At 42.4% G+C, this 26,886-nt stretch overlaps 1 protein-coding gene across 6 annotated transcripts in view; it reads left to right on the forward strand.

Annotated features, from left to right (window-relative positions):
- Positions 1 to 26,886, forward strand: part of ZBTB38 (zinc finger and BTB domain containing 38) — a 160,960-nt gene that overhangs the window by 59,066 nt on the left and 75,008 nt on the right. For 4 of the 6 annotated variants that reach the window (XR_003971656.1, XR_003971657.1, XM_030328871.1 and 1 more), the window contains 2 exons: positions 8,693 to 8,758; positions 24,105 to 24,203. The gene's annotated coding sequence lies outside the window, so the exon portion shown is untranslated. Of the gene's footprint in view, positions 1 to 8,692; positions 8,759 to 22,466; positions 22,556 to 22,902; positions 23,249 to 24,104; positions 24,204 to 26,886 lie in introns of those variants that run through there. The other 2 variants (XM_030328874.2, XM_030328876.1) reach the window with 2 other exon arrangements.

Below are 26,886 nucleotides of genomic sequence, written 5' to 3' on the forward strand. Positions count from 1 at the left end.
TCCAAATAAGGTCCTTGCCTGAGTCAATAGTATTATACCAATGTCAGCTTCTTGGTTTAGACAGTGTGCTAGGCTAGTGGATGATATTATCATTGGGGGAAGCCAGATGAAGTTATTTAGTTACTCTACTATTTTTTCCATGTTTTGTGATTCTTAATCTATTTCCAAAAATGTTGTTAAAAGCAATTTCTAAAAACTCTTTTGAAGGTAAAAAACAAAAGGGGGAGGGTGTTCCCCACCCCAGAAAAGGGGGATTCAGCCACTGGCCTCTCTTTTAAGAACAACTCCTATTGTTTATTTTGCCACTTTCTGATTTACGGGTAGCCTTCTAAGGCCTCGCCCTCTGCTTTTCAGAGACAGCCCATCTCAGATGGAATAAAGCCAAGTATTCCAGCACAGAGAGTGTGAATATGCCCCCTTTCCCCTTCCTGAGACTTGTAACTTCAAAGCGAGGTAAAGACTCAGAGATCTAAGAAATGGTCTCACGATGAAAATCTAGGACAAATCATCCTTCTTGCCCCTGCACGGTGATTTCTTTTCTGGAATGGCTCTTTGTCTTCTCTGCTCTTCATACAGATTATTCTCTTCACCTTCACCAAATGGGCCCTCCTCTAATGGAAGGAGATTAACCCTTCTTTGCCCCCTTTCAATCTCATTCAGCGGAGGGCTTTCTTATAGCTACACTGCTCTCTCTGAGCCTTGTGCCACAGCTGAATGCTACAGCGTGAGATGGCTGTCTTCCCTTTGAAGATGTATGCCTCTGTCAAACACCTTTTTGCCAGATTTGGCCCTGGAAAGGCAGTTTTGAAATTAAACTTCTCATGAGCTGCTTGGGTTTACAGAATGGAATTGCACAAGGCCATGAGCATTTAGGTCAAGGGGTACTTGCTGAGCTCACTACCTTCAGGTCCCCGTCTTAATGAAATGCTAGCATTATTTACTCCCTTGCTTTGCTGAGGGGTCCCCAGCATCACCTAAGATTGAAGCTGAGCATATGGGACGGATTATGTGGCATCCTGTCCAGATATGACAATACACTCAGACATAAGCCACTGTCCCTTAGGATGAGCCTCAGCCCCCAACTTCCTGCCGTGTGTTATTATGGAGAGTCATCTCCAGGGACCATGGTGAGAGGGACATAGGTGCACCTTTCTTGGGCCTGGCTTTGGCCCATAGTTCAGGGCAGTGTGCTAGAAAGGTGTCAGTTTGAATTGTTGATTTTCAGTAGGCGTTGGTGAATCTCCTAGCTCTGCACCTTTTGGTTTCAAAACCATACTGAACAACGGAAAATGAAACCTGCAACTTATTTTTAGCTGCTCATGCTAACTCATGAGATTTCTTTTTTGCAAACCAAATAGGATAAAGCCTACTTCAGCTGGCTAAACTTAATCTGATTGACTTAAATAGCAATCAAACCTACTTCTCTGATACTTCTGAAGTGACCCTTGGTCTGAGGTGATATTTTGGCCAACATTTACTATTTTGCTTAAAATTATATTTAGTTGAGCTTTAAAAAAAATTCAACAAGTATACTATAACATTTTCTTGGGAGAGGAATTGAGAAATAAGTTATAGCTGTCTTACCAGAATCTCTTCATTAATTTGCTTTTCTATAACCATTTAATAAGTACCTATTTATTTATTTCTTAATTTTTTTAATGTTTGCTTATTTTTTGAGAGAGAGACATAGTGCAAGCAGGGTAAGGCAGAGAGAGAGGAAGACACAGAATCCGCAGCAGGCTCCAGGCTCTGAGCTGTCTGCACAGAGCCCAATATGGGGCCCGAACCCCTGAACCATGAGATAAGCCGAAGTTGGACGCTCAACCGACTGAGCCACCCAGGCGCCCCAATAAGTACCTATTTAAATGAAAGCCTGGAACTTTAATTGAGCCAGTGTGTTGCATTACAAAGGGCAGAGTACTAGAAATTAAGGAATAGGGCTTTTATCCTGTTTGCCGAGGTCTTCAGATATAATACCCTCTTTGAACGTGATTTTTTTCCACCTCAGAGAGAGGGTTGAGTTGGCATCTTGCAAACTGCCTTGCCCATCCTATAGTTCTACAAAACACGTTCTGACGCTGAGGGCCCAGGAAAGGTTGAGGCACAATTTGGAGGCAATGGTATTGCTGTCAGACCATTCTTATTTCTGTCTCCCTTTTTCTGTTCTGGGAGGGACAGATTTAAACAAAGCCTGTGGTCTGCTTGCCAGACAATTTGTGACTCCCTTTGGGAAACAAGTGATTAAGTACTTGAAAGACTTCCATAGATATTTTCAGCCCCTAGGTCCATTCCTTAATTCATGGAGCAAGTTCCCCTATTTTGGGAAACGGCTTCATGAGACAAAGCTAAAGATTCCACTGGTAGTGATGGGAGCAGAGAGGGAACTCCCAAGTTGGTGTTGGTCAGTGAAGAGCATACCCATATGAGCCCCCTTCACTGCATCAGACAACGCTCTGGGTGCCGCGGGAGATACACAGATCTTGCAGGAAGCAAGCCAGAGACGTGATTAAAGGTAGATAATTCAATCAACAAAAACTTATTCTGCCTTTATCTTCAGTCTGAAGGAAGTGAAGATTCACTGAGGTTTGTTAAAGCTGCTCTGGTGAGATGAGGTGCATGGTTATGGCCTTTCTGAGCCATGTCTTTATCTGAAAGAAGAGAAGACAAATGGCTTTGTTCCCAGGTTGAGTCTTGGAGTATTTGCTGCCCAGGATGAAGGGAAGATATTAGGAGAGGATTATGTTCTCACAAAGGGTGGCTTTTACCAGTCTGTGAGAATTCTTCCTCCTCCACCCTAGTTTACATCCCCACCCTCCCTCTTCACCCTACTTGCCAGTCTCTCAAGAAAGAAGAAACTCAGCCATCTTACTGAATATGTGTCTTGCCAATTCAGGATCTAGTAAAACCTTGTTGTTCTTTCCTTTAGTGCCATGTTGCAAATGCCCTGAGAAAAGCAGGAACTATTCTGCTGCTAACGTTGAGGTAGTGATATCAAAACAGGGGTGAGGAGTATGGAGGATAGTCCCACAGGAGAGCTGGATTGAAGTGGGGCAGAATGTTGTCGGTCAGAGTCTCCCTCCCAACCCTAAGTCACTCACCAGTTTTTCTCTGTTGAAAACCGCATGGTTCACATTTCCCGTCTCCCCCAGGTCTTTCCTAGAAGATAACCTCAGTTTGGTCCCCATGGTTTGCTGCCTCATCTTTGCCGTCAAGTATGTACTCCGTTCCCACGTCTTACACAGATCCTAATGGATAGAAGTAAGAAAACTCATGTCTAAGAATTGGAGGCTTCCCAGAGTTCAGATTCCTCAGTCCTGTCCGTCTACTCAACCATTCATTCTACTGCCTCATGAGCACCAAGCAACATAATCCTCCTCTCATATTCCCAGGCAGAGTGGAGCTGATTAGAAAGCCCCCTTTGAGAGCCATCTGGTTGGCATATAAAATTACTGCCAATGAGCAAGATAGTCAGCTGGCCACATAACCAGGAGGCAGGAGACTTGGAGTCTAGCTCTTGGCCTAGACCGACCTGGAAAGCAAGCTGGGCTAGATTTTTTAGAATTACAAACTTCGGAGCCGGAAGGGATCTTAGAGCAAAATGTACAGATGCTAACAGAGAGAGTTAATCACTAAAATCATGCATTTGAAACACTAACCATGGTTGAGGAAAATCTCTTACTCAAAAGTTAGACTTTTGAAAAATCCATTTTCAATATATGTTGAGGAAGGAACTCATAATACCAAGTTAGTTTATTTGTTCAGGACAAAAATACTATTCGTAAGTGGGAACCTGGTTAGTCTTGATTGCTACACTGATTTTCTTTAACTGAAAATTTAGATCAGAACACTCTAACAACCTGATAACAAATTTACTCACACATGCTGAATCTATTAGGTACAAAAGGAAACAAGATATACTTTTTAATATAACAAATGGGCTAACTTATTAAATGTGTGATCTTGGGCAAGTGACTGGATTCCTCTCAGCCTCAGTTTCCTCATCTGTAACATGAAAAGACACCTAGTGAAGGCTTTTGCTCAGATGGAAATGTGAGCTTTCCCACTTACTTTGTCTTATAAAGCATTTCCAAATTACGACACATCACTGACCAAAATTGTTAATCTGCTCTCTACTCTTAACTTTTCAACCTGGTCTAATGAATTCCTCCTTTTATTTTCTTTTCCACCTGCTGGTCCAGGCTGTCTCCAGTTGATGGCGTCCTAGGTACCCACAGTTCCCAGGGCCTGGGAAATTAAGGCTGGTTCTTATAAACAGAATTAGTCCTGGCTTCAGAGAGTGGGGATTCCATCTACTAGGATTCTGACAGGAAGAAGTTTCCTACGTCAGGACAGAATGTGGATGGAGGAGGTTTTATCCTCTGAAGATTAGTGGAAAGACCTAGACTCTAGAATTGGTCAGACTTAGATTTGAATCCTAACTCTGCTATTTCCCATGTGACTAGAAATCCCAATTAGGTCCTCAGCCAAAATTGATAATAACTAATACTCACCTTGAAGCCTTTTGGGTTAGAATTAAATAATATAATATAGGCAAATATTGAGTATGTAGTAGGTTCTCAATAAATGGTAGCTATTATAGACTTAGCTCTGATTAAGATAGGAAACAGAAGTTCCTGCCCAGCTCTGTAGGCAAGATATAGATGTTCAAAATAGTACCAGACTTTCAAAAAATTTTAAGTAAAAATATCATCCAAAGCCACTTTTAGTCCTTGATAAATTAAGTCACCATGTTGTTTCCAGGACTAAATACATTATAGACCGATGTAATAACTTCATAAAACTTTTTAAACTTTTTAATGCTAAGAATTTAAACAAAAATGTTGAATTTGCTGAACATTTCGTTTGCAAAAATTTAGATTTAGAATGGCCTAACCTGGTAACAAATTTACCCAGAACTTTGAATGTCCATATTAGGTGTAAATGGAAACCAGCTGTAATTTTTAATGCAGTGAATGTAGTAACATAGTGCAAACCAATCCAAATGTTTATAAACCAAGGTTTCCTCTGGGACTCAGTGCCCTGACTTTCCTTTTTTTTTTTTTTTTTTTTTTTTTTTTAAATATACAGAGTCAAGCTTTGTTCATACTTGAATTATGTACTTTGCATAAGCCATGCAATTTAACTTTAACCCACAGGACTGAAAATAAAATGAGCTAAGACTGCAGAGCAACGAGACTGTGGGCAAGGAAGAACGTTAATCAAAGTGAAAGGCACACCCCTCACTGCTGTCTCTGTCCATCTCTGTCCTGTTCCTGCCAGGCTGTTTAGGGCTCCTTATACTTGACTCCCCAGAATGGCAGGAACAGGTTAAAATTTTTATCACGGAAAAGGGATTTGTCATTTATTTATTTATTTATTAATGTTTATTTTATTTTATTTTTTTTTTAACGTTTATTTATTTTTGAGACAGAGAGAGACAGAGCATGAACGGGGGAGGGGCAGAGAGAGAGGGAGACCTAGAATCTGAAGCAGGCTCCAGGCTCCGAGCTCCGAGCTGTCAGCACAGAGCCCGACACGGGGCTTGAACCCATGAACCGTGAGATCATGGCCTGAGCCAAAGTCAGACGCTTAACTGACTGAGCCACCCAGGCGCCCCAAAGGGATTTGTCTTTTAAATTAATATTTGTGTATGTGCCCCGAGGATGTTGATGAGGAGCATGCTATTTCTAAAAATCATAAGTGAACACATACCCTTGCCACTTGTAATCATGACAAAGCCTAAGTAATTCAGGCATGAGCGTGGTTTTGTTTTTTTGTTGTTTTTTTTTTTTTTAAGTGCAAAACAGGATTTACTAGTCGAGAATGTCTGCCTAAACAAGCTCATCAATCTGAATGCTTTTAACTACAATTCAGATTTGTTTAACCCAAGCAGGTTTGGTAAACGGGCCAAGTTTGCTCATTGCGCATATTTAGAATATCACAGAATAAACCAGTATGTGGCTTTTAGGCTCATTTTGACAGAGGGCGGACAGGGAACCCACTGGGAGGTTTGGAAACTGCTTGCCCTGGCATCAGGTTTAAGAGTATCAGTAGGGGACCTGACCACATTCACCACCCTGCCCCTGTGAGGACATAACACTATTCGCTCATCTCATGGGAGCATGATGCAGATTACTGTCCTTGTCACTGTCATTTATTATCCCAGGCAGAGGAGGCAGCGACTTAGTTCTATGTGGTCACAGTTGATTCCATGTGGTGTATATCTAGCCTACACGATAATAATTTGTGAGTATTTTAACATGATTGTCTAGCTTTCTGATGTTATTACTAGGGAACAGCTGAACAGACGCTAACAGCACCAAATGTCTAGGTGTTCACTTCTACCTCTTCTGACCCCACCGTGAGGACCCTGCTTTCTAGATGACCGTGTATTAAATTGGTACCTTGTAACTCAGCCTGAGAGTCTCTCTAATTCTTGACCCCCATGGTAAAGGAGGAATTAGCCTAAGGACACTCCATTCTAATTTTCTGTCGCTGTCAATGCTAACCAGAGCTCATAGAGCAATGTTGTGGGGGTGGGGAAGATGGCTCCACCACTGGTGTTAGACCAGGAGCTACTGTTTCTGTCAGAGCCACGTTTATTTCTGGAGTAGTTGTGGGGGAGAGATGTGCTCCAAGGAGAAGAGGATTCGGTGTGGTTCAGGTATGAGCGACCATCTGGACGGCCCAACTCGGAGACTTTAAAGTGTATGGGATAGAGATGGGCTGGGTGCTTTCCACACATTGAGCTGAAAATCACTTGGGTTCTGGGAAACGAGATAGAATGAAAGCTAGAAACAAAAGATCCAGTTGTGAAACCTAGCACCTAAGTTAAGATGCTTGAATACAATTTCTCCTTTAAAAAAATTCTGGGGAACTTGAATATTTTGCTAACCTATTTTTAGCCAGTCCTTATAGAAGATTGAGGCGCTAGGAAACTAGAAACCCCAGAAAATATGAATTCATTTTTGCACGTGTTAATTAGCATTAGTATATTCAGTGACACAACAAGACAAAGAATTTTGAAGAGATAAGAAGAAAAACGTAAATATATATTCAAAATAAGGCTCATAGCATTTTATAAAAATGTTGGCTTATGTCCAGGATCTAAGGGTGGGGGTGGGTATAGTTTCTTTGTAGCTGAAGAAAGTGGAAAAGAATCTGTTCTATTTTCTTAAAAATAAAAGACTTCTTGTTTTATACAGCATGGTAAAAGAAATGCTTTTCTGTTTTTTACCTGCCGGCAGTTTCTGGAGGAAATTTTTCTAGCAAGCTATGCTGTTTTCCTCTCTTTGGGGACATGGTGACACTGGTTTTGTAGCTAAACAGTATTTGCTTATTAGGCATTTCTTCAAAATCCTGAATAAGCAGCTCTTTCCACATTTTTTGTTCCACATGTTAAACGTTTCACTGCAATTTGAGCTTCAATTGTGTGTGTGTGTGTGTGTGTGTGTGTGTATGTGTGTGTGTGTGTTGATAGAAAGGATTGAAAGGGGATGCATAAGAATTCTTAAAGGTTTTTTGTTTAAAAAATTAATTCCTACAATTATGTATTGTATTGCCTTCTACAGAAGGCAATTCCAATTTATTACACACAGCCAAACTAGATCCCATCAATCTTGAACAGCGGGGGTAGGGAGGTGGTATTGAAGAAGACATGAAATTTGGTGTTTGAGTAGATGAGATTTAATTTTCGGAAAACATTTCACTCATAAAACGGATGGCACCCCAGTGTCAGCCCTGACCTCCATGATGTCAATGTCATCGTGCAAGCATAGCTAAGATAAGCCTCAAAGTAAAACAAAGAAACATCACATCTCAGCACAACACCATTTCTTCTCTGACAGCATGTACAATATATACACATATAGCCTTTGGATATCCCTGCCAATGCCTCGTTACTTTACAGTTTAGCTTCTGGAGAGGGAGGGAGGACAAAAATCATTTTGCGTGTTCTATGTTCTGAGCAAATGCGGTAAGTACGCTGGTGCAGGTCTTAACATTATTTAGGTCAGTATCCTAAGGATGGCTTTTATCGTTCATGATGATCAGCTATACCGTACATCCAAAGGAATTCAGCATCAATTTATTTTTCTGTGCTGATTTTATTTGCTTCTAAGTTTAAGCAAATTCATTCACATTTTAATACAATTCCAACGGAGGAGGTATCTGCCGCTCTGTACTGCAGATACATTCAGCAGGATACATTTACACGGCTTGTGGTTAGAGGTTATAGCACCGATACAGACAGCCCGATCATGCATTCTTCTGTAAGCCTGCTGGCACCGTTTAGGATTTGAAAAATAATCTAGAAATGCTATACCCTGTATAATATTATTTTTTTACTTCACAATAGCTTAATAGTTTTGGATTTTTGTTGTTGTTGTTAGCAATTCTATGAAATTAATAGTCTATCAAATGCACCCCAAACCAGATACATACTGTATTGAAAGCTTTCTTCAAGAAGAAGATATGACAGTATTCATTCCGGCTTATTTTCTTCATTAGCAAAAGGATTGTTTGATTCTCAGAAGCAAAAGGACACATGCATTGTGCAGCAGCTCTGCTTAAGTGTACGAAATGCCTTCTACTGTCTGGTTGCAGAATTTGGAGTTTGCTAAACAGTGTTTAGTGATTGGGCTCATCTTGCATCACCAGTTGATGACATTTTTCTTTGTTCCCTCCTACCCAGTTGAACCAAGACTCTGAGGCTGATATGCAATGTCACTTACAACATTAATCAGATACTGCATTTAAGGTGAGCTGTCCCCTGCCTCCTCCTTCCCCAGTGCTCGTGTCTGCATGCAGTGCGTATCTTGCTTCTGCGAGCCTAAGATGGCAGGCAGGATTAGCCGTGCTTTTGCTGTGTGTGCATGCTGTGTATAGAATTCATTACACGTTGCCTAGTATTTCAGATGTGAGTATGTAAATGCTCGGTATGCCATATCATCTGGTAGCGAAGACTTGTTTTTGCCTCATTACAGCCTTAGATATTTCAACATCACCTTTCAGTTCCGATTCATTTGCCTCTGGATGTTTGCTTTTCATCACGTTCAAAATAGGATTTTACCTTTTTTTTTTTTTTAACAAAGCCAAAAAAAAAAAAAACCCTAAAAACAAAAACAACAACAACAAAACTCTGCTACCAGATGGTGTCTCTCCTTTCTTCTTGCCTTTGCTGTCTTTTAAATAATGTATGTTGTATTGTTAATTAATGTGAATATCAGATTAAACACTTGAAACTTACATATTTATTATGCAGGTAGGAGGCAAGGTGGAATCTATTTTTAACTCGTGTGCACTCCATGGTGTGCACACAAGTTGGTTCTCAAATTTGTATTTTCAGTGCTGGTATCAGTGGTTTGATTTTCAGCAAATGTGACAGTGGCCTTTGCAGTGGTCAGCTCCGGGCTTTGAACTCTCAGAGGAGGAAGGGGAAAAGAATTCAGCACACCACCTCCTTGGTTGCAGCCTCAGAGAAACCTTGGAAGAGAAACTTCTTTTTTCAATCCTATTTTCCTGTTGATAAATTCAGTTCTCGTGATCACAGTACATTCAAGCTGTTCTGCGTATGATTTTTTTGTGTGTGTGACAATTGCATCTAAAACTTGTGAGCAAGAAGACAGAGAAATCAGTTGGTCTCCATCGCTTTACATAAAAATGGCTGAGTGTCTTGTCATGCTAGCACTGCATTAAGTGATACACACAGGTAGGTCGAAATTTGCATGTTTTATAGATTTTTTTAAGCCATGCAGCAAGAATATTAGAGGGATTAAAATATGACTTTCATAATGAAAATTAAATAAGACAGCTGTAATTTTTTGGAGGGAGGGTATTAAATTGGATAGGCTTTCCTATTCAGATACTATATCAATGTACAGCTTTGCTAAACTTACAAAATGATTCTGCTGTAAAAGTGAGCTGATTCCTTTTAAAAAAATTATATATATATGATAGGTGTGGCGCCATTAGACAACAAAAGAATTTTTTGAAAAGTCTGTTGATTCAGCTCCATTTTAGCTTGAAACTAAAAATAAATGGTTTTCTTGAGATAATTTTAAAGAGCGCAAACAAGCTTAATAAGAAACATTTAAAATATTTAAATTTTAAGAAGCGGTCTTTAAACGTGTTATATGAAAGATGAAAATAAAAACTTACATGCTTCCAAAATCCATTTTAGATAATATACAGGAACAAATATACTATTGGTTTATCTATTATTTGGAGAGATGAGGAGTTACAATTTTTAAAGGGGGGTGGTGGATATTAAATATAGATGGCCCTGTTAGAAGAAAGAGAGCTTCACTGAAAGAAAAAGAGTCCCTAGAATGGTTCATTGCAGACCATACAGCTATGGTTCTGTAAGTACCAAATTCTGCCACTTTTCAAAATAATTTCATGGGCTCTTTCCTTTGAGCTTAACTTCCGAAATATATTTTAGTTTCAACTTAACACTGGGCCAGAACCTGTTTCCTTGGTAACCAAATCTTATTTAAAAATGCAATAACTGATATGCAAAAGAATGTCTTAAAAAAAGAAACAAATGGTTAATGAAAACTGTACAGTTCTTTTTTCCTCCCATATAGAGTCTGCATTGGTTTTAGACGTTTTTAAATGCGGTCTTCAAGCCTTAAAAATTAAGCCATATTTCTACACATATAGAGAAAGCTTGCACAGGGAGAGCTTTTTTTTCCCCTCCTTTGTGCTCAGTACTTTCAAAAATTAAGGTTTTTCTTTGTAACGTGCTCCAGAATGCTGGTCAAGGTTTGTGTACAAAGGTGTAGTTTCATTATCACTGGTTCACCAGCGCCCCTGAAACAAAAGGCATCTCAGAAATTCTGAGAATCAGAAAATGCTTATGCCCTTGTTTTCCCCGATCCCTCCATCGGTAACCTCAGAGCTCTGGGTAGAGAGGGACCGAGACCCAAGCCCACCCCCCCAATGATAAGTGCACATCGAGCCTTTGTGGAAACGTCTTTATAGATGTATTAATAGGAAGATACTGGCAAACCTGAAACCTCTCTGAGGTTTACTCCAATGTGAAGAACATTGAGACTCAGAACCCTCTGTGTAAATAGCTGCTTTATTCTAGCAGTTTGCCCGATATTCCAAAGCACTGTCTGTAAAACCAAACCTCTAATGGGCTAAAGGTTTGTTGCTGCTGTTGTTGTTGTGTTGTTTTGAGGCCAACTTGAATATTTTGCTTGGAGTCTTTCTCTGGCTCAATGATATTAGAACATGATTCACCTCATAGTGATTTCGTTCTTTGGGCTTGCCATGAAATATCCTTCCTGCAATACCTTTTTCTTTTTTTTTTTTTTTTTTTTTTGGCTGTTCGGGAGCCATTTTCCTTCTTGCCTGTGACTTAAAATGACTAAGTACATTTTGAATATAGCATCAATCAGAAGATCATAAAATGAAGGGAAATGTAGGACACCTGATTCAGTATTGCCTATTTATTTTAGTACCAGGAGCATTAACAGTTGCAGTAGAATCAAGCTAATTGTCATTCGCTCTCGAGCAAATAATGAGCCAGGCATTTGTAATTAAAACACTATTGCTATTCAGAAAGATTACAACTACGACGTCTTCCATTTTGATAGGCCGGTACAAATTAATCATTTTGAACCTATTTGAATCTTAATCTCAAGGTTAGATGGGTGCAATGGAATTGTTTTACCATAAAAATGAATGCCTGATAGATTCAACAGTGTATTTCTTCTTTATAAAATGTTGGTCCTTTTATTGTTAACTCAAGCGTGGTTGCGTCATCTTGTAGATTTTCATACCTAATGATTTTTTGTGGCATTATTCATTTATGGTGCTCTTGGTCTTGCCGAAAAGAATTTTAAACACATTTCAAGGAGGTTGAAAGCCAAGTAAGACTGTTGGGAAGTTATTGTACCATTGTCATTCTAATAAATAGACCAGCGAATGGAAGAATAATTATTATTTATTACTTTGTTGTGTTTCGCCTTAATGCTTTGCCTTCATATTTCACAGAAATATTTACAAGGCACAAAGCTTTTCTAAACTTACCCATTTACAATTATTATTGGATCTCCTAGTTTAGCCAAAAACACTTCCCGATGATTGCAGAGATGGCATTTACGCCCTCTCATTGCCTAAAAGGCTATGCTTAACCCATTTACACTTTTGGCTAAGGTGTTTGTACCGGGCAGGCCAGAGCAGGTGCGACAAGAAGAATGTGCAAACAACTGCCTTTGTTCTCACCAAAACAAAATGAGCAAATCTGTGGTTTTCTACCTGAATGATTTATAGTCTCCAGTTCTCTACTCTTTTTCTTTGGAGAATAGGAAATGTTTTTCCAAGCCTTAACTCAGTGAGACGACCACGGTTGCATCTCTTGCTACTAGAGTGAGCTTGATCTACCTCAACCAGTTCTGTGGATCCCCCGTAAAAAGACTGGTAGCCAGACCCTGTTTTAGAGCTGGTTGGTAGGGGAAGGAGGATCAAGAAAATAGATCTAGCACTTATATCTTTAATACTAAATCCTGCTGAAGCCTTTGAGTTCCTACAACCATGTCATTAATTCTAACAGCTCCCTTCCAGGGGAAATGCTGTTCTTAACAGCTTTGTTGGTAATGAAACATTCGACAAATTTATTGAGCACCTACTACAAGCCAGGCATTTTCCAAAGGCTGGAAATATAGTAATGAACAAGAGATCAGGGCCTGCTTCTTATGGACCTGCCTCCAATGGAGAGGAATGGTGGGGGTGGGGAGCTCAAAAATAAATATGTAAACAATTAAAGTAGACAAGCACAAAGGAGAAAAATAGAAATTTAAAAAGCAAGAGTGAAGGACTCCTGGGTGGCTCAGTTGGTTAAGTGTCTGACTCTTGATTTTGGCTCAAGCCACAATCTCACAGTTCATGGGATTGAGCCCCATTTTGGGCTCTGTGCTGACAGCAGGGCACCTGCTTGGGATTCTCTCTTTCCCTCTCTCTCTGCCCCTCCCCGGCTTACACACACACACACACACACACACACACACTCTCTCTCTCTCTCTCTCTCTCTCCCTCTCTCTCTCTCTTTCTCAAAATAAAGAAACAAACTTTAAAAAAAAGAGAGAGCAAGAATGGTATCTTGGGAGGAAGAGAGCCACTTTCGAATGATTGGCCAGGAAAAGCCTTCCTGAAGAGGTGGCATGTAGGCTGAGACCTGCCTGCAGGGTGAAATGGACCCAGCCAGGTGATGTTCTAAGGGTACCATTATGAGGCAGAGGAGGCTCATGCTCAGACTGCAAACTCCTTTCTTTGTGGAGCTGCTGCTCTAACAGAGCCAGGTCTGACGACTTTGCAGGTTCGGCCTTACATAGGTCAGCTTCCTCTTATGTAGGTAGGTGGCTGGTCTTAGTCAAATTCCCAGGATGCAGTGCCAGCGAAGTCACTACCTGTGACCCAGTCCCAACCTGAAACCACCTAACAAGGTGCCGTGGTAGTGATGAAAGGCTGGCATAGATTTAGCGCTCACCCCAGAAATCCCCAGCAGAAAGGATTCTCAGAGCTTTGTTTTTTGTAAGAACTCCGGAAAGTAAATACATGGCAAAACATTGAGACAGTCATTTCCTTTCACTTTTTCAAAAGCACATGGTGGAAGGATCAGTCCCATACCGCCAATAAATTGTCTTTGTGCTCTAGTGCCTAAAACACTTCAGTTCTACAGGTCACTTTGCCCAACAATGGCTTTCTAAGGACCTCACTCCTTGGCGTGGTGTTTCTCTATTTGAGCAAGTAATACTAAAGAAATTCTTTTTAAGAACCTCGACTCTTTTATGCCTTTTAGGTTGGTCTGCTGATGAAGCTCTGAGAACAAAGGGATAGTTTTGCTGTATAAGTTAGAAACCATAAGACCCTATGAAGCCTTCAGAATGTGTCAGAGGCATCTTCTAAGATTGATTTACAATATAGTGGGTTTTTTTTTAAGTTTTTATTTTTATTTATTTTGAGAGAGAGACAGAGAGCAAGCAGGGAGGGACAAAGAGAGAGGGAGACAGAATCCCAAGCAGGCTCTGCGCTGTCAGTGCAAGCCTGACTCGGGGCTCGAACTCATGACAATGAGATCATGACCAGACCAGGAAATCAATAGTCAGACGTTCAACCGACTGAGCATCCCTAGTGGGTTTTGCTTATCACAAGTTAGAGGTGGCCTGGCTGACTCCTTACACTTTGTTTGGTTTTGACTGGCTCGTGAAACTTTCCACTGCCTGAAGACTGTTCTAAACCTTTGTGGTAGAGTCTTGCCCACGAGTGCGGGAGTGGGCTTCACTTCCTCGAGCATCACTTGTTGAGCATGTACTGTGTGAGAGACACCGCTCCAACCCAGGCAGAATGGAATGTGACATGAAATATCCCAGGAAACTTGCATCCAGGTTCCTACACAAGGCTAGCGCATTGTATGGACAGGCACAATTGTGTGTCCTATCTGTTCCAGAAAGAAATGAATGACATGCTGTTCTCTTAGTGGCCTTTTATACTGTTACCTTGGAGGCCAGCCTTCAGTTTTGGGGCATGTCAGCTGATGGCAGGGGGGCTTCTTCCTGGGACTCTATATCTCATCCTCATCACCTTCCCAAGATGTCTTGGCTCCTAATAAGCCACCGTATGTCTGGCTGCCCTGCTCCAAGCTGGTCTGCCTACATTTGCCAGGTGACTTCAACAACGGCTGCCACTCTTTTGCATTCATGAGCAGATGTTAAGTTGAGAGGCCCTTGAATGCAAAAATTTGAATTTGTGATGCAGGCAAGATGCTTCTGCCTTTTTACCTTCCCTGTCTGACAGTGGGGGTCTCCCTGCTGTCTGTCCTGCAAAAAGGCTTGACGGGTAACAGGTATATCAAAGACCAGTTGCCAAAGCTCATGTCTCTGTTAGGTGATCTCAGTGTGGCTCTGCTATGGCCTCAATGTCTCATTGACCAGAAAAGTGTTCTTTTGATCTTGTAACTCATTTTGCATCCTTTCCCTTAATGCTTTCCTTGCTTCTGCAGCTTCCTGCTCAGGGTTCAAGACTAGCACTTGGGTCTACACTCACTATACTTGGCCTGCAGAGGGAGTTTGTTTTCTGGTTCTGTTTTGTTTTAAAATTGCCAGTGTAAATATTATTTCTGTGTTCATGAAAAGCTGTGAGAGCTTTCGTGATTTTCCTTATATAAAACAATAAACCTCTTCCTTCCCCTGTGGTCATTGCTGCCAAGTGGATATTTTGAAATTCCTTTTTCCTTTTTCCTGCTAAAATGTTCTACCCTGACTGAGGCCTTGCTCTAATTAAGGCCTAACAGTCCTGCCCATCTTCCCCAGCGCGGAGCATGACGTGCGGAGTGCCTGCCCCGAGGGCCTTACAAGCCAGTGAGACGAGAAAACAAAAGCCACCAGCTGAGAATGTGGTTAAATCCCAGAAGGGCAGTGCCCTTGTAATTTTTTCCCCCTTTTCTCTTGTTTCTTGAGCTGTGGAAGGGAAAAGGGGAAGCTTTAGTAGGGAAAGAGAGGGGCTACATCACTGAAGGATTCTCTAGAAACTGCAGGCTATTGCGGAAATGATGTGGAAGAGAATGGGGTGGTCATTTAGGAGGCGAAATGGGGTGATAGAGGGGACTGCAGACTGAGAGGGCTGCAGAGGGACTGGTGGGGGCAGAGAAAATAGGAGGAGACAAAGGGAGCAGTCAGGAGGCCGCAGGTAAACAAAAGGAGATGCTGCTTTGCCTACACTGGAGCTGGGGGTGCAGGGTCCAAGGGCCAAAGAGCGGAGAGGGGGTGCAACTAGAAAAAGAAGTCTAAAATGCAGGCTGCAGGCTTGCGGTATAGGGACTGGCACCATGATGTTCTGTCTGGCTTCCATGGTGATGTTGCCCTTGCAGCTTAATTGTCCCATGTTGGTTAGTACAAAGAGCCTACAGACTGACATCCTTAAGGGTAATTTATCCCAGAATTTTTATGAAGTCTCCATCCCAAGGCTTCTATTCTCCATCTGAGAATGTCAGAGAGCCCCCCACCCCCTCACCCCCATTGCTCTGCTAGATCTGGATTGAATTTTAAATGAAATAAGCAGACTTCTCACTGCGTTGTGATCTTCTACAAAGCCCAGATGAGAGATAGATCCAAAATACCTGATTTAAGCTACAGATATTAGGAACTGTCTCCCGAAGTCGTATTGCTCATAACAGGCATGCTGCTCTGTTTTTGGAGCCCCCCGCCCCCCAAAGCCTGTCCTTCCTTGTTCTTCACCAGTTTATCCAGACCCTGATCTGAGTGCCAGTGGTTACTCTCACGGAGTCCCTTGCTCTGTAGGAGGACCACACCAGCTGGTGTGCCACCACTAAGTGCGGTCATAATCCCTGTACTTCTTGCTTAGCTCTTACAGGAATGTGAATCACAGACTTCAGTTGCTGTGTGGACCTTAGACACACTTTTTTTTTGTCACTGAGAGAACTGTGGCCCAGAGACGTTGTGACTTCTCCAGGTCACTTGGAGAGTTAAGAGGCCATGCTTGACTCCTGGTCCAGTGCAGTTTCTACAATACGCTTCTTTTAGGTCACAGGGAAGCCCAGTCCTAAAGCACAGATAGTAAATATTTTAGGTTTTGTGGATTGAGGCACAATTGGGGATACCACATAGGTATTTATATAACAACAGAGAAAGCAAATGAGCTTTTTTAAAAAAAATTTTTTACGTTTATTTATTTTTGGGAGACAGAGAGAAACAGAGTGTGAATGGGGGAGGGGCAGAGAGAGAATGGGACACAGAATCCGAAGCAGGCTCCAGGCTCTGAGCTGTCAGCACAGAGCCCGTTGAGGGGCTCAAACTCACAAACCATGAGATCATGACCTGAGCCGAGTTTGGATGCTTAATCAACTGAGCCACCCAGGTGCCCCTCTATAAGCTTTTTTTTTTCTTTGACAAAATTTAATAATATATAATATTAAGTATAACAGTAATAAAATATGCACTGCCCTGCATTAGATTTAGAAATGAATGACGGTGGCTATGTCCTGATAAAACTTCACTTGTGGACACACTTTCAGTGTTGAATTTCATGTAATTTTCAATGCAAATTGGGGGTCCTTTGGCCAGTCCAGTCCACACGTGTGTTTTATTTGTTAACAATTTTAATTGAACCAGTTACAATATTTCCATTTTCCAGTTTTTTAATTGCTTCTAATCATAAATTCTTCTCATTATATTTATATAGTTCTAAGTATAAAAGTAGTATATACCTACTGTGAAATAATTTGAAATGTTGACATTTTGGCATGTATTCTTTCAATCTTTTATCTATGCATGGTGATTTTTTTTTAATACTTGAGATAATATTTTGTAGACAACTTTGTATCTTCTTCGCATTCACTTAATATCATGTCACTTTAAGGCCTTTCTTTACATAATCTTTTAAAACTTTATTATGAAAATCTTGAACCTTAATGGAAGAGCCAGCTTAATGAAACCCCATGTTCTACATGAAACCCAGCTTCTACAATTCTCGGTGGCTGGCAAACCTCGTTTTATGTAATCCTCTCCTGTATTATTTTGAAGCAAATCCCAGACATCACATCATTTTATCTCTAAGTATTTTAGTATGATTCTCTAAAAGACAAGGATACTCAGAGAAAGCCCTTTTGCTTAGCCAATAAATTCTGAAGTATGTATGGGCAAAAGAGAATAATGTCTGCAACTTACAAATGGTTCAGGAGAAAATTAGGTAGGTAGGTAGGTAGGAAGATATGAGTAGAGTGTATATAGGAGGTTTTTTGTACTGTGCTTGAAATTGTTCTATAACTTTGAAATATTTATAAATAAAAAGTTTTTAAAATGTAAGTTACTAAAAGAATACATTTAAAAATGTGACTTATTAAGAAAAATAACCGCAGTATCATTATCATTGCCAACAAATAATAATTCTTTAATAACATGAAATATCATAGCATTTCTCCTAATATGGCCTAATTTGTCCAATTATGTCATTAAAAAAAATAATTTACTTATTCAAAGCACAATTCCAAATAAGGTCCTTACGGTACAATTGATAATCCCGTAAATTCCATTTAATTTATTGATTTCCTTCCTGCTTTCTTTCATCCTTGCTATTGCTATAAAAAAAATTGTTGAAAAAATAACTATTTGACCTGTAGGGTTGTCTATAGTCTAAAATCTGATGACTACATTCGTCGGTGCTGTTTTCCATGTTCTTTTGTTGCAGAAATTTCCTGTAAATTAATAGTTACAGCTGGAGACTTGATCAGATTCAGATTCCTTTGTTTGTTTGTTTGTTTGTTTAAGTAGTCAACATTTCATAGGTTTTCATATAAAAGTCCTGATTTTTGGCTTCATTGGGAAATTCTGCAGATCTGGCCTTCCCACGTGGCAACAATTGATCTGGGGCTGGGTAGTAACCATGCTTATTTCCCACTTAGGCGGGATATGAATTATTCTGCAGGCCCCAGTTCATATTACTTCTGCCTGGCTCCCAGGAGCCTTAGAGCCCCTGTTCTAAACACTGCCTCTTCAGGGGCTTTGGTAGACTTCTCAACGCACCATCACAAGAGGCCTTTTTAGGAATGTGGTAGAGATTAGAGAAGACGATTCAGACACGGACTTTTTAAGATGCTTAAAGGGAAAAGATAAGCAGCTACATAAAGGGAGCCCAAGTGATAGAAATTTGGTGAGTGCCAGGGTTCGGGAAAGAGAGAAGAAACGTAAAACAGCAGATTAACAAAGTGCTGCAAATATGGGAAAAAGAATGAGTTATAGATTCCTAACCCATGGCAGGAAACTAAGGAAGGAAATGGGGTTAAAAAGAGACAAACTTGAGTCTTTTTATACATTATAATATTGAAACCTTAAAAAAGGGAGAAAGAAAGAGAGAGAGAGAGAGAGAGAGAGAGAGAGAGAAGGGGGCAGTAAATGTTACATTGGTCAACAGTCCTAAATCAGAAAATGCAAGCATGTAGTTGTAGCATAGCAGAAATCATGTGGTGATTAAAGGAAATGAGGTAGAAAACGAGGAAAGCCTCCTAGAAAAAGCCACTGGAAAAGGACCGGCAGCCATGGTTTGGAGATGTTGAAGAACTGGTAGACATTTAAGAGGAGAGGATCTTGAAAGTCTTAGAATTTTTTTTTTTTCGGATTTGCAAATGTATTGAACTGAAAAGTATAAAGATATAGAAAAACAAATCATGTTTAGTTGTTTGGGGAAGAGAACTTAGAGAAAAGAATAAAAGCTTTAGAGAAAAGAATAAAATCATAACAAGTTGGGATGTTCCTGGAAATTTCCAGATAGTTCCCCTTACTCAAAAGAATGATTAAGAGAGAGAATCTGAGACTGGTTATGAGGAAGGGTGGAAAATTTTGAAGGACAGGCTGATTATGTAAGTTTTCGGCTGTGGTGTTCAAAACTGTTGCCATGATATTTTAGTTATTAATAACAATTTGGGGAAATCTCCTTGCTTCTGGAGAAACATTTGGCTCTAATGAGAGAGAAATGCCACTGTTTGTGAATTCCCAAGTGGATGTAAGGAGCCATTCACTTGCTAAGCCTCTTAGGAAAGCCAGAGCCGATTTCACCCTTAACAAGCTGTTGACAGTGTCTGATCAAGGTACCACCTGGAACATGTTAGCAGAACAGAAAGTGGACTGTGGAGTCAGACCTGTGTTTAAATGCCTTTATGTCACTCGCCATGTGACCCTGGCAGCTTGCCCATGGAAAATTTCTAGGGTGTGAAGGTTGCTGTACATATGTAGCTATGATTCTTACTGCTTGGATGGTAGGAACGTAGAGCTCTGAAATAATTGCCCTTCCAGCACTAGCATCCACAACAGTTTACACTTAAAAAGTGCTTACTGTGCGCCCAACAGTATTGTAGATACTTCACAGGTATTATCCCATTTAATTATTTAAAAGCCCTATTAGGTAAGTGTAATCTTAAAAGTAGCCTCATTCTATGGATGAGGAAGCTGAGGCTCAGGGAGGTTAAGTAATTTGCCTAAAAGCCACACAGTGAGTGGCTTTCTAAGTGACAAAGGTGGGCTTCACACCCGGGCAGGCAGAATCCAAAAGCCAAATTGCCTTGTTCTACCACTTCCCATCTCCCAATCTTAAGAAAGCACAGACAGTCATGGCTCACACCGGCACTTTCCAACCCGTGGTTCTTAATTCACATGCCTCAATTTTCTTGGGGGGGCGGGGTGGTCGCCAAATGATTTTCAGTTTCCAAAAGCCTCAATGGAAACACATAAACTTGCAATCAGACCACAAGTTTCTTTAGGTTGGAATCCACCATTAACAGTGGATTGGCTCAAGTTTTGTAGAAGCTCTGATCGGTGGTTACTTACACAAAAACATTGCAGGGTTGTTGTTTTTTCAAGTGGGAAGATGAATCATTAGTTAATAAACGCAATTTAGTGGAATAGATCTTTCTAAACATGTGGCCTACAGAGAAAGGCTAGAGGGTACTTGGCTTTGGGAAGGTCGGGAACTGCTCATGTACATGTGTGTGCATGTTGCCCAAACTGCCCGCCTTCAAAACCCTGCCTTTATTTTTAAATTACACGAGTCTTTAACTTGACTTCAAGTCAATATATTTTCCTTGATTACATAAAATGTTATGCTGGCTGTGTATTTAATATTGCAATCTCCTTTATTCTTCACCATGATCCAGTTCTTCAAATATAGGCAGGAATGGAAATGCAGAACTGCAAACACTGTATTCCAAGCTGAAAACAGGGTCACTGTAATGCCCCCGATTTCGAATCTGAGAGACCACCAAGGAGCCGATACCGATGCAAACGTACGAGAGTTTATTTGCAAGCTCGAGCTTGGGCCCAAGTATACCCAACAAAGCAGAGCAGGGACTTGGACCCCTAGGTTAAGAGGCGTAGCAGTTTTATGGGGGCCAGTGGCCAATGAGATTGTAACACACACACAGAAAGTTGCATAGTCATGGGGCGCCTGGGTGGCGCAGTCGGTTAAGCGTCCGACTTCAGCCAGGTCACGATCTCGCGGTCCGGGAGTTCGAGCCCCGCGTCAGGCTCTGGGCTGGCAGCTCAGAGCCTGGAGCCTGTTTCCGATTCTATGTCTCCCTCTCTCTCTGCCCCTCCCCCGTTCATGCTCTGTCTCTCTCTGTCCCCAAAATAAATAAACGTTGAAAAAAAATAAATAAATAAATAAATAAAAAAAAGAAAGTTGCATAGTCATGTCAGTCCACACGCAGGTGGCCAATTGAATTACAATTTACCCTATAGTAACGGTTTGAACTAGCCTATCACTCTGGTCAGAATTGGCACGCAAGTTTGGCGGGGAAAAGGTGGGTTTAAGAATTGGCGCGCAAGTTTGGCGGGGGAAAAGGCGGGGTTTACATTCTTTGACGGTTAGGGGTTCTGCATTCCTATATGAGCCAGTTTCCAGTAAGGGTGTGCTCAGCAGCTTGACTAGGATGGGGGAGTGTCTTAAGCAATAAGTAGGTCATGTGGGGGTTATACATGAGATGGTGGGTGTAGCACAAAATGGAGTTAGTCTTGCTCTGCTTGTCCAGGGGTAGGAGATTTTTGTTAAATTCCTTGGGTCCCACATAACAGGCTTTTGATCCTTTTAACTTGTAACCTTGCAGTAAATCTTTGCTAGAGAAAAATTTAAAGTAAGACTCATACTACCAAAGCGCGGGGAACGTGGCTGAATTTTGTTACAAAATCAAGCCAACAAAACCTGCGCATTACTGCTCCATCCAGGCTGATAGCTCCACAAGGCAAGCTTGTGGCAGGCCTCGGTAAATACTTTCTCAGCAGTCCCCGAATCTTGGAAGAAAGATCCTAGCAGACAGTCAGTGCCCTTTATTCGAGGAAGAGGACTGGCTCTTTTCCGTGAAATGCTTTTTTACACCACGTTGGGAAAAATCTATCTAGTCCTCTCCTGACAGCCATGGGAAAGCACAGGTGACACCCTCTTTCTGAGAATTTGATTACAATAAAACTGCGCTCGACTTTCTCCGAATCCTGCCTCTCTGCAACGTGCAGGGTTTGGATGCCCTCTGGGACCTCGATCTGGAACCCAGGGGCCCTTCTGCGGCCCCAGGCCTTGTTCTGATAGGCTCAGTGGCCCTTGGCCCCCTTAACGGGGTTGTCCTTGGGCCGGGTTCCTAGCTGTGTTCTCCCTTGGGAAGGAGGTGGAGGCCGCTGCCTCCCTGGTGGAGTCTGGGGCCGTCGTAGTTCCCCACCCCCAGCCCCCACCCCGCCGTCGCACCAGGTAGGGTCTGGGCCTCGCGGGGCCGTCGTGCGTCCGCCGCTCCCCTGTCCCGCCGCCACCCTCCCGAGGCCTCGTCCTCCGCGCGGCGGTTCTCCGGGCGCCCCGGCCCGCGGGCTGAGGGTCGGGCCGACCTCTTCCAGCCAGGTCGCGTCCGCCACCCCGCGCCGGGGGCGGGCCGGGCCGGCAGAGCCGAGCCGCCGGCGTCCATTTTCTGGGCGGTGCTGTGTGGCGCAGCGGCCGGACTCGCGGGTCCGGAAGAGCCATGGACCCCCAGGGAAACGCGCTCGCGCTGGAGCAGTCGAGCCCTGTAAGTGCCACTCGCTGGGTCTGTGTGCGTGGCTGGGTGGGCGAGGTGCGGCCTGCGGACGCGGGGCCCCGGGCGCGGCCGGCCTGACCCCTCCTCTGCCCAGGAGGGAGCCCCGAAACCTGGCTGGCAGAGGGTGACGCAGAGCCGTGAGCTCTGCAAACGCTGGAAAACCGAGCAACTGCAGAGACCGAGCGTCCGCAGGTGCCCGGACCCGGGGGCCTGCGCCCCAGCGAGGGAAGGGGGTCAACTGCAGAGCGGGGCAGGTGGCGCCGCATCTAGTGGCCCAACTGCGCGGCTGTGCTAGAGGGCGGAGGGGGGGGGGGGGCGGAGAGAAATGCGCACCCAAGGGCCGGGGACGTTATGGGCTCAGGTCCAGCAGGCTCAGGAACTGCGCTGACAGTCGCAGCTCCCCTCCCCCGGCCTGCGACTGGGACCCCAGTCCTGACCGAACGGGAATCTGATGATTTTCTTGGTTCAGCACCAAGCCCCTGAAATTGAATGGGACGTGCAAAGGCAGGGCCCTGCCCCCAGGGGTTTGCAATCTCAGCCTCTTACTTCTGCAAGTAGTTAGGTCTGTTCTGTTGGTACAACACAACCGCCCGCGGTAAGCTGCTTCTTTGCAGAGTATATAATAAATCACCCGAGATTTCAGTCTGTCCGCGATTCCACTCTATAAGTCCTTCTCTTCTGTAGGTAAGTGACTAATTGCATTCTGGACTTTGGCCCTAATTGAATATTCCTTTTAAGGATCCATTATAAATGATATATGTTATGGTGTCTTATACATATATTAAAGGTTAAAGACTTTTCTCCTAATTACGAAGCTCAACTCCTCCAGTCAGGTTGGCATGGTTAAAAAGAAACATAGGAGGATTTAGTCCGTTGTTTCAGAGAAACTTCTGGTGAAGTACTATATGTAAGTGTAGTGTTTTTCCAACAAGAGTAGGGACCCATTAGAAGATTGTGGAATCAGTTTAGTGCGTTACCGCAGGAATTTTTTTAAAGATATAAAACACATAATCCAATATGGAAAAGAATTGGACGGAAAATATCAGAGTGCAATGCATATAGTAAGTGTTGTTTTGAGACTTTGGGGTTTGTATATATAATTTTTTAAAACGGTGAGTCACTGTCAGAAGTTTTTAAAACCCTTATTTACAGGTTAATAACCCAGGCTTTGGAATCAAATGAACCTGGGTTTACGTCTCAGGTCTAACATAAACTACCTGTGTGACCTTGAATAGATTCTGTGACCTCTCGGAGCTTCTTTTTGTGTAGCCGTAAAATGGGGGATGTCTCCTACATCAAGGGGTATTATGAAGACTTTATGAGGTCATGTATGGCAGTCATTTTGCTCGGTGCTTAACTTATAGTAGGTGCTCAATACACATGCTAATGATACTTACTGTTGTTGAAACATCAAATCCTGGCAGCCAGTCATGGGACGTTGTACCTTTTCTTTTTCTTTTTCTTTTTCTTTTTCTTTTTTTTTTTCTTTTTCTTTTCTTTTCTTTTCTTTTTTTCCTTTTTTTTTTTTTTTTTTTTTTAGGTCTTGATGTGGAGGAGATGGAGGACTCAGAACCAAGAATTTCCAAGTGATTTCTTCCAAAGCACAAGAAACTGTTAGTGCTGGTGTGTTCTGACTGAGGTAACTGAATTTGCATCTCTCCTTAGTGTGTATGAAATAAGAAACGGTTTTTCTGAGGGACTGAAGGCCTCCCAAGGGGCATATGATTTGTGCCAGCGATCCAGTAGATTTGGGGATTGCAAAATGACGACACTTCAGTGAACTGTTATTAAGGAGACATGACGCGTGAGGCCCCTGTGATGCAGGGGGAACTAAGTGAAACGAGGCTTCAGGACGACTGGTGTCTTGTTCCAGTTCTGCGAGTGACTGTTGTGGGAGTTTCTGTAAATCTCTTCGTAGATCTCTAGCTTCTCCAGACCTGAAGGGCCCGCAGACCTCATTGCGGCCAGAGAGTTTAAATGACTCTTCAGGGTGACCCAGTGGGCTGGAGCAGAGGCAGGACTGCACCTTGGATCTCAGCTGCTCGGTCATGCGGCCAGCTCCAGGCTGCAGGGTGAGCACCACGCTAGGCACTGAGAGCACAGATGTGAAGCGCCCACCTCCAGGACACTTGCAGTGTGTGTTGGCAAGAACCGACAACCCAGCAGAGTGCTCTCTCTCTCTCTCTCTCTCTCTTTTTTTCTTACTTACTCCTCACAATACCCCTACAAGGTAAAAAAGAACAGGTGTGAAGGATTAAAGTGTGAAAATGCAGACAGGTCACGGAGGGCTTCGTATCTCATGCTACATTTGTGGTGTACATTTCTGAATGCAGAACACGTGGCTAGGACCACAGAGTTCAAGGCAAAGTGCTTGCCCATGAGGAGCTTGCAACCTAAACTCCAAAGAGGCAGTCAGATGGTCAGTACCTGATGTTCACCCCTGCTTCTCCAGCAGTCATAGTGGGATCTGTGATAGGAAGAAACCTGAGTAGCTGACATACCACAGTTCTTGCCTCTCAATGCAGTTTTTCATTTTTTTCAAATTTAACATAAACTTCCATCCAACTATTAAAACTTATACTTTTGGGGCATCTGGGTGGCTCAGCCAGTTGAGCATCTAACTCGTGATCTCAGCTCAGGTCTTGACCTCACAGTCATGAGTTCAAGCCCCGCACTGGGCTCTGCTCAATGCATGAAGCCTACTTAAAGAAGAAAAATAAATAAACGTATACTTTCAACTTATAAACGATAGTGAGGTCTTCTCCAGATTAATTCATTGATTTGTTCATTCAACAAATGTTTCTTGAGCTCCCACAAGGCACGTGGCTATTCAAGACCAAACATACTACTATATTTTTAAAATCATGGTATTAGTCATGTTCAATCTTTTAGCAAGGAATTATTTGTCCAACTGTTGGAGATTTGTTATTGTTAACATGCTGGAATATCAGCTCCAAGAATGTTCGAGATTGACTCCTAAAGGATATATAGGTCTTTTTAAAAATCTTGAAATCTTAAGAAAGGAATTTCTTCTCTTTAAAATTTTGATTCTGCCATTACTGTCACCTGCTTGTAGAAGTCTTTTATCTGTGCACTTAACCAGTAGACATAGAGGAAAGCAGTTTGGCAAGGGGGCTTTCTTTGACTTGAAATTCTCCCCTTTAGCTTTTTTTTTTTTTTTTTAATGTTTATTTATTTTTGAGACAGAGAGAGAGAGACAGAGCATGAACAGGGGAGGGGCAGAAAGAGAGGGAGACACAGAATCTGAAACAGGCTCCAGGCTCTGAGCGGTCAGCACAGAGCCCAACGCGGGGCTCGAACTCAGGGACCGTGAGATCATGACCTGAGCCAAAGTCAGACGCTTAACCGACCGAGCCACCCAGGCGCCCCTCCCCTCTTTAGGCTACCCAGGACTGTGAGTGTTCAAAAGTATAGCAATGTAAGAGCTACTCTAATTTACAGAGTAGAGTTAGAGATAGCTCCAGTAATCGCATCAAGCAACAGAAATCAGTTGTAAGTCTTGACTGCTCCTTGTAATAAACTTAACTCCAAATAGAACAAATGAGATGTTGAATGTGAATGTGCTTTGTAAACTTTTAGGAGTTCTATAAATGTTACGCAGCAAATATTTATTGAGTGCTCACATGAGTGCGTCACCGTGCTAGAGAAAACAGATTCAACAGATCTGATCCCTTCCCTCTCAGGCCCTGTGATGTAGGTGAGGAAGTAAAATATGCAGAAATAACTGTGTGGTAAATGCCAAAAGATATAGGTTGGTAATTTGAAAAGGAAGAGGTCTCTTTTTCTCCTAGGAGTCAAGGGACTCTCTCTTGAGAACAGGCATTTAAGCAAGTCCTTGAAGGAAGCGGAGTTTCCATCAAAGAGACGGGGAGAAGAGATCATGGAGCATGTTCAGGGAAAGGTAGTGAATCAAGCTGAGTTAGAACTGGCCTATAGAGGCATCCATCCGGTGGGAAATAAAACTGAGAACATTCAGTGCCAAACAGTACAGTCTTGAATGTCAGACTGGGAAATACGAATGTATTAGCCAGTAGGAGTTACTGAATATATTTGAACAGCTATGCATCAGGGGCATGTTCTTGTGGGTAGCTCATGGGGAGATCAATCAGGAGGAAAGGCAGGGCAGAAACCGGAGCCTTGAAGACTAGTGAGAAAGCTTCCACAGTCCACCAAGGAAAGGTGAGAGCGGGAGAGGGGAAGACCTAAAATGCGCGATAGCAGTGAAATGGGAAAGGGACAGATGCAAAGGAGAGAATTGACATAATATGGCAGTAGAGAACGAATAGCTAAAGCCGCCCCTG

Source organism: Lynx canadensis, chromosome C2, assembly GCF_007474595.2.
Source record: "Lynx canadensis isolate LIC74 chromosome C2, mLynCan4.pri.v2, whole genome shotgun sequence".
NCBI classification, from domain to species: Eukaryota; Metazoa; Chordata; class Mammalia; order Carnivora; family Felidae; genus Lynx; species Lynx canadensis.